We start from the raw sequence: 6,000 nt of genomic DNA, 5'->3' as shown, positions 1-6,000 counted from the left end.
CAACATCTTTATTAATGATCTGGATGATGGGATGGATTGCACCCTCAGCAAGTCTGCAGATGACACTAAGCTGGGGGGAGAGGCAGATACACTGGAGGGTAGGAATAGGATCCAGAGTGACCTAGACAAATTGGAGGATTGGGCCAAAAGAAAACTGATGAGGGTCAACAAGGACAAGTGCAGAGTCCTGCACTTAGGATGGAAAAATCCCATGCACCGCAACACAGGGCTGTCCTTACCCATACGCAAAGCACGCAGCTGCGTAGGGCAACAGGCAAATTTCCTGGTGCCCTGCACAGCTGCATGCTGCTCCAGCCCCTGCTCCGGCTCTTCCCCATGGCCCCTGCCCCAGCTTTGCCCCACCCATTCCTCGTCCCAGCCCCACCTCTTCCCGCCCCTGCTCTGCCCCAACCCCACCCCCACTCCCCATAGGACTGCAGCCAGGCTGGACCCTGCACTCACCGCATGGTAAGTGGAGCAACCCGGCCCCAGCCTGTTCCGCTCCCCTGACTCCCAGCCCTGCTGCTGGTGAGTGCTGGGGGGCGGCTCCTCCCTCCCCCCAAGCCTGGGAGCTAGGGGAGCAGAGCAGCCTGGGGTCCCAGGTGTCCACGGGCGGGAGGGGGGGCTGTGTGGGGCCCCAGGTCTCTGTGGGATGGTGGGGGGGGGGCTGGCCCCAGGCTGCCTTGGGGGACGGGGGCTGGCCACTTCCTGTGGGAAGTGGAGTGACCTGGCCCCAACCTGCTCCATTCCCCTGCCTCCCAGGCTTGGGGGGAGGGGAGAACCGCCCCCCAGCACTCGCCGGCGGCACAGCTGGGAGCTAGGGGAGCGGAGCAGACTGGGGCCGGGTCACTCCACTTCCCAGAGGAAGTGGCCAGCCCCTGTCCCCCACGGAGGCCTGGGGCGGGGCCCACACAGCACCCCCTGCTCCCACTGATGGAGGCCTGGGGCCACCCCCCCAACTCCTCCCTGTGGAGGCCTGGGGGGCTGCGCTGGGCACCAAAATAGCCAGGGACAGCCCTGCTGCTACAGGCTGGAGACCAACTGGCTAAGCAGCAGTTCTGCAGAAAAGGACCTGGGGATTACAGTGGATGAGAAATCTGATATGAGTCAGCAGTGCCCTTGTTGCCAATGTAAGCGGGGGAACAGTCCCGCTCTTGTGGGGAACTTTCCTGGCTTCTGCACTACCCCGGTGAAGTGGGCTAGCGAAAGGATCTGAGTCCTCACTCCCACTTCCTTTACCCAGTGGCCTCCCTGCCCTTGAGGACTCCCCTTCCACTCTCCTGTCTGGCAGAGTCCTCGTAACCCCAACAAGACTGGGCCCAGGATTCCTGGGGGGCTCGATCCCCAACCCTGCTGTGGTCACCTTGGACAGGGGCTAGGGTGTCCCCACTCCGGGGTACTCTCTCTGCACTGGGCACTTCTCTGACCCACTGACCATTACATACAAGTTAAAGCAAATGCAAGTTATTTCATCAACAATTATTTTAAAAAGAATAAGGGGAAATGGGAAAGGTTAAAGGAAACACATCAACCTGCTCTGTGGCAGGGAACATCACAAACAGTGTCTCTGGAATATCAGGGCACTTCACAGTCTGTTCCTTGTAGGTCCCAGGCCACCTTTTCAGGCCCTGGCTTTGCTGCAGGGATGCTGTGGGTTGGACACTTGCTCTGGTGGTGGCCACACGCTCTCAGGCTCTAAGTGGTAGGACCCTTCTTCCCAGCGTCGCCCCCGCCCTGTCAGGGTTACGATCCAAGCCTGGCCTGCAGAGCCTCTTGGCTGAGGCGTCTCCCTGTGCTAGGCCTAGGGTCCCCCTCGCTCTCCCCAGCTGCTCACTGCACCCAGCTCCAGTCTCTGCACTGCTGCTGCTCTGCCTCCAGCTCCCTGGGCTGCTTTTCTGGCCCCTCTGCCTCTGGTTGCTACAGCTCTGCTCCCAGAACAGGTCTGCTCTGCAGGCTGCTTCTGTGACTCTGCTCCCAGCACTGACCTGCTTCCTGGGCTGCTTTTCTGGCCCCTCTGGCTTTGGGGCTGCAGCTCGGCTCCCAGCACAGGGATCTGCTCTCTCTGGGCTGCTTTTCTGGTCCCTCTGGATCTGGCCCAGCTCTGCTCCCCAGCTCACCTCAGTCCCCTGCTTTCTCCTTAGCTTGGCCCCACTCTGTCTGACCCAGGCAATTCCAGCTCACACGGAGGACAGGACCTCCCTGGCCTCCTGACTCCCTGATTAGCCTGCCCGCCCTGTCATTCAGGCTGACCTGGAGCGTTGACCTCTCCCCATTGTTCCTGGGGGCTGTCAGTCTCAGGGTCCTGATTCCCCATCGACCCTTCCCCCTTTTTAGTACTGGGAGCTAGCAACTAAAACACCCCCACTGAAAGTTAGTAAGGGGGCAACAGTCCCCTTACACCAAGAAGGCTAACGGCATATTGGCCTGCACTAGTAGGAGCACTGCCAGCAGATCGAGGGAAGTGTTTATTCCTCTCTATTCAGTACTGGTGAGGCCACATCTGGAATATTGCGTCCAGTTTTGGGCCCCCCACTACAGAAATGATGTGGACAAATTGGAGAGAGTCCAGCAGAGGGTAACAAAAATGATCAGGGGGCTGGGGCACATGACTTATGAGGAGAGGCTGAAGGAACTGGGTTTGTTTAGTCTGCAGAAGAGAAGAGTGAAGGGGGATTTGATAGCTGCTTTCAACTACCTGAAGGGGGGTTCCAAAGAGGATGGAGCTCGGCTGTTCTCAGTGGTGGCAGATGGCAGAACAATGAACAGTGGTCTCAATTTACTGTGGGGCGGTCTAGGTTGGATATTAGGAAACACTATTTCACTAGGAGGGTGGTGAAGCACTGGAATGGGTTACCTAGGGCGGTGGTGGAATCTCCTTTCTTTGAGGTTTTTAAGGCCCAGCTTGACAAAGCCCTGGCTGGGATGATTTAGTTGGTGTTGGTCCTGCTTTGATCAGGGGGTTGTACTAGATGACCTCCTGAGGTCTCTTCCAGTCCTAATCTTCTATGGAATGAGATCAGGATCAGGACTCATTCATTTCACCTTACAACCCTCTTGTGGGATAGAAGAATTATTATTATATCCAGTACACAGATTGATAAACTGAGGTGCCATTTAATCTCCCTGCACAAGGACACAAAGGGCTTGTCAAAGATGCACAAAGATGCATTAGCCTGCACTAGAGTGGTACAAATTCTAGTGCACACTAACTGGCCTGTGGGAACTCAGCTGGTGCACTAAAAGTTCCCTAGAGTACATTAATGTAGCCTGTTTGAAACAGGACTACACTATTATGCACTAGGGACCTTTTAATGTGCGCCAGAAGGACCTACACAGGCCAGTTAGTGCATAACACGCTAGAGTGCACAAGAATTTACACCTCCCTGGAGCAGGCTAATGCACCATCTAGACCAGAGGTGAGCAAACTACAGCCCGCGGGCCACATCCGGCCTGCGGGACCGTCCTGCCCAGCCCCTGAGCTCCCGGCTGGGGAGGCTAGCCCCTGTCCCCTCCCCTGCTATTCCCCTGTGCGGATTGCACCAGTCTACCTCCCAGGCTTTCCAATAAGCCTGTCCTGCTGCTCTGAGAGGCATGGTAAGGGGGTGGGAGGGTGGATAAGGGGCAGGAGGTCCCAGGAGGCAGTCAGGGGACAGGGGCAGTTGGATGGGGCGGAGGTTTGGGGGCGGTCAGGAGACAGGGAGCGGGGGGGTTGGATAGGGGTGCGGTCCTGGGATGGGGGGACAGGGAGTGGGAGTGTGTGGATGGGGGTGGGCTCCTGGGGGGGCAGTTAGCGATGGAGGTCCTGGGGGGAGCGGTCAGGGGACAAGGAGTGGGGGGGGTTGAATGGGTCAGCGGTTCTGAGGGGGGTAGTCAGGGAGCGGGAAGTGGGAAAGGGTGGATGGGGGCAGGGGCCAGGCTGTTTGGGGAGGCACAGCCTCCCCTACCCAGTCCTCCATACCGTTTTGCAACCCCAATGTGGCCCTCGGGCCAAAAAGTTTGCCCACCCCTGACCTAGACAGTCCCCCACAGAATCATTGGCAGAACTGGGAATAGAACCCAAGGGTGTGATACTCCTCTCACACTGGAGTACATCAGAATAACTCTGTTCAAGTCAATGGGGTCACACTGGTTTAAAAGCGATGTCAGAAAGGGGAGAAGGTGGCCACTGAAATCTGGACTACAGTCCCATGCTGTAGCCACTTGACAACATTTCCTGTATTGTTATTACAATGCCTTTAATGGAGCTAACTTTCCACTGATGCCAATGGAATGTCAATTAATTTTGGCAGCACAGCAAGTGCATTGGCAGGTAAATAAGAAAGGGGTTAAAATATTTAATCCATGAATGTTCAATGGCAGCCTCTCAACAGTGAGTAACGGAGAAAAGCATCTGCTTCCTATTCAGCCCTTTGAGACGGGTACGTCAAGCCAGATCATTAATAACATTAGAGTCTTAAAGCCCTATCAGCTCTGGCTCAGAACTCATTTAGAAAGATAAAATACATAGAATATCCTTATTATCTTGCGTCCCCTGTGACAGATAGAAAGGATGGAAAGCAGCCCACGGAGAATGCAGAATGTAACAGTATGCTCCAGCCTCAATGCTTTACGACACCCGCCTTCCTGCATGCTCATTTTACATCTTAGGTGCTGACAGTTGGCCTAGGAAGGATTAGAAGCAATCATACTATGTTGCAGTCAGACCAGTTTAGGTTAGTTTTGTTGTCTGAGGCTTCCTCTTGTATATCGTATGCTTCTGCTTTCCCTCTCCTGTCTTTTTCATGGAAGCCAGATCTTTTGAGATTCCACAGTCACCTGGATGAGTGGAAACTCAAATGGCCATTTGACCATACAGCAAAGGACTCTTTGATTCTTTTCTTTGGTCTGACTTTGGTGCTTGTGAAAGGTGCTGGCCTGACTGCTCTGCAGCCTGAAGCCCTCTCTTTACCCAAAGCCCCAAGACAGTGGAAGCAGGGCCCCTAACGCACTCCTCTCAGATGTGCTTCAGTTGTTAGCTGGAGGGAACTATATGTCAGGAGGGAAGGCTGTATTTTTTTCTTACTGTTCCTTTATTGACATTTTTATTACAACTTTCAAGGGAATAAGGCAACTTTGAAGAAGACGTCTCCAGTGGAGGAACCAAGATAAAAGAAAACAAGACTTTGTAGCAGAAGTTGGGCCTGATCCTACTCTCATCAAATTCAGTTGGGCAGGATGAAGGCTTTGGTTTTCAAACTAACGATGCCAGGGACAATTTCAGTGGGATTTTTGCTTGAGTAAAGTCCAAGTGAATAAAGAATATGGTATAGATATTAATGATGTCAGTGCATTGGTGGAGGTGGTGAAAACAACTGATAGGAGTCAAATTATTTTAACATAGGAAATATAGATTAAAAACAGGAATTGTATAGAGAACTAGTAAGTAATTATTACAAGGCAGCGATAACAAACTGCATGACGTGCTCTTACAATCATTCATTAATCCATCTGAAAGAAAGGGATACACAACAAGTGTGGGCAAGGCAGTTCCAAAGGAAAAATCAAAACTAGATCATTATTACTATTTATTAGTTGTATGGTTATAGTGCCCAGAAGCTCAAGCCATGGACTTGGACTGCATTTTGCTAGGTGCTGTACAAACACAGAACAAAAAGACAGTCCGTGCCCCAAAGAGCTTCACCTTCTAATCCAACCTGATTTGTTTCTGTCCCTAGCTAGTTCTTCTAAACATTACAATCGTCCTCTCTTCCACCTCAAAATCCAGCTATTAATACGAAACATGCTTATCTTCTCCATTCTCCAGTTACTGTGTGGAACTCACTGCTACAGGATTGAGAGCTTAGTGAGATTCCAAAAAGGACCGGGCATTTATACACATAACAAGAATATCAAGTTATCACAGTGAAAAATTAAAACAATTAACAATGGTTTTGTAAGGGCATGAGCCAACTTCTAACTAATTGAGGGTTAAGGAGAAACTTTTCCTTCGGGGGAAGGGTT

The sequence above is a fragment of the Lepidochelys kempii genome, chromosome 9, assembly GCF_965140265.1.
Source record: "Lepidochelys kempii isolate rLepKem1 chromosome 9, rLepKem1.hap2, whole genome shotgun sequence".
NCBI classification, from domain to species: domain Eukaryota; kingdom Metazoa; phylum Chordata; order Testudines; family Cheloniidae; genus Lepidochelys; species Lepidochelys kempii.
This window is presented reverse-complemented; position numbering follows the sequence as displayed.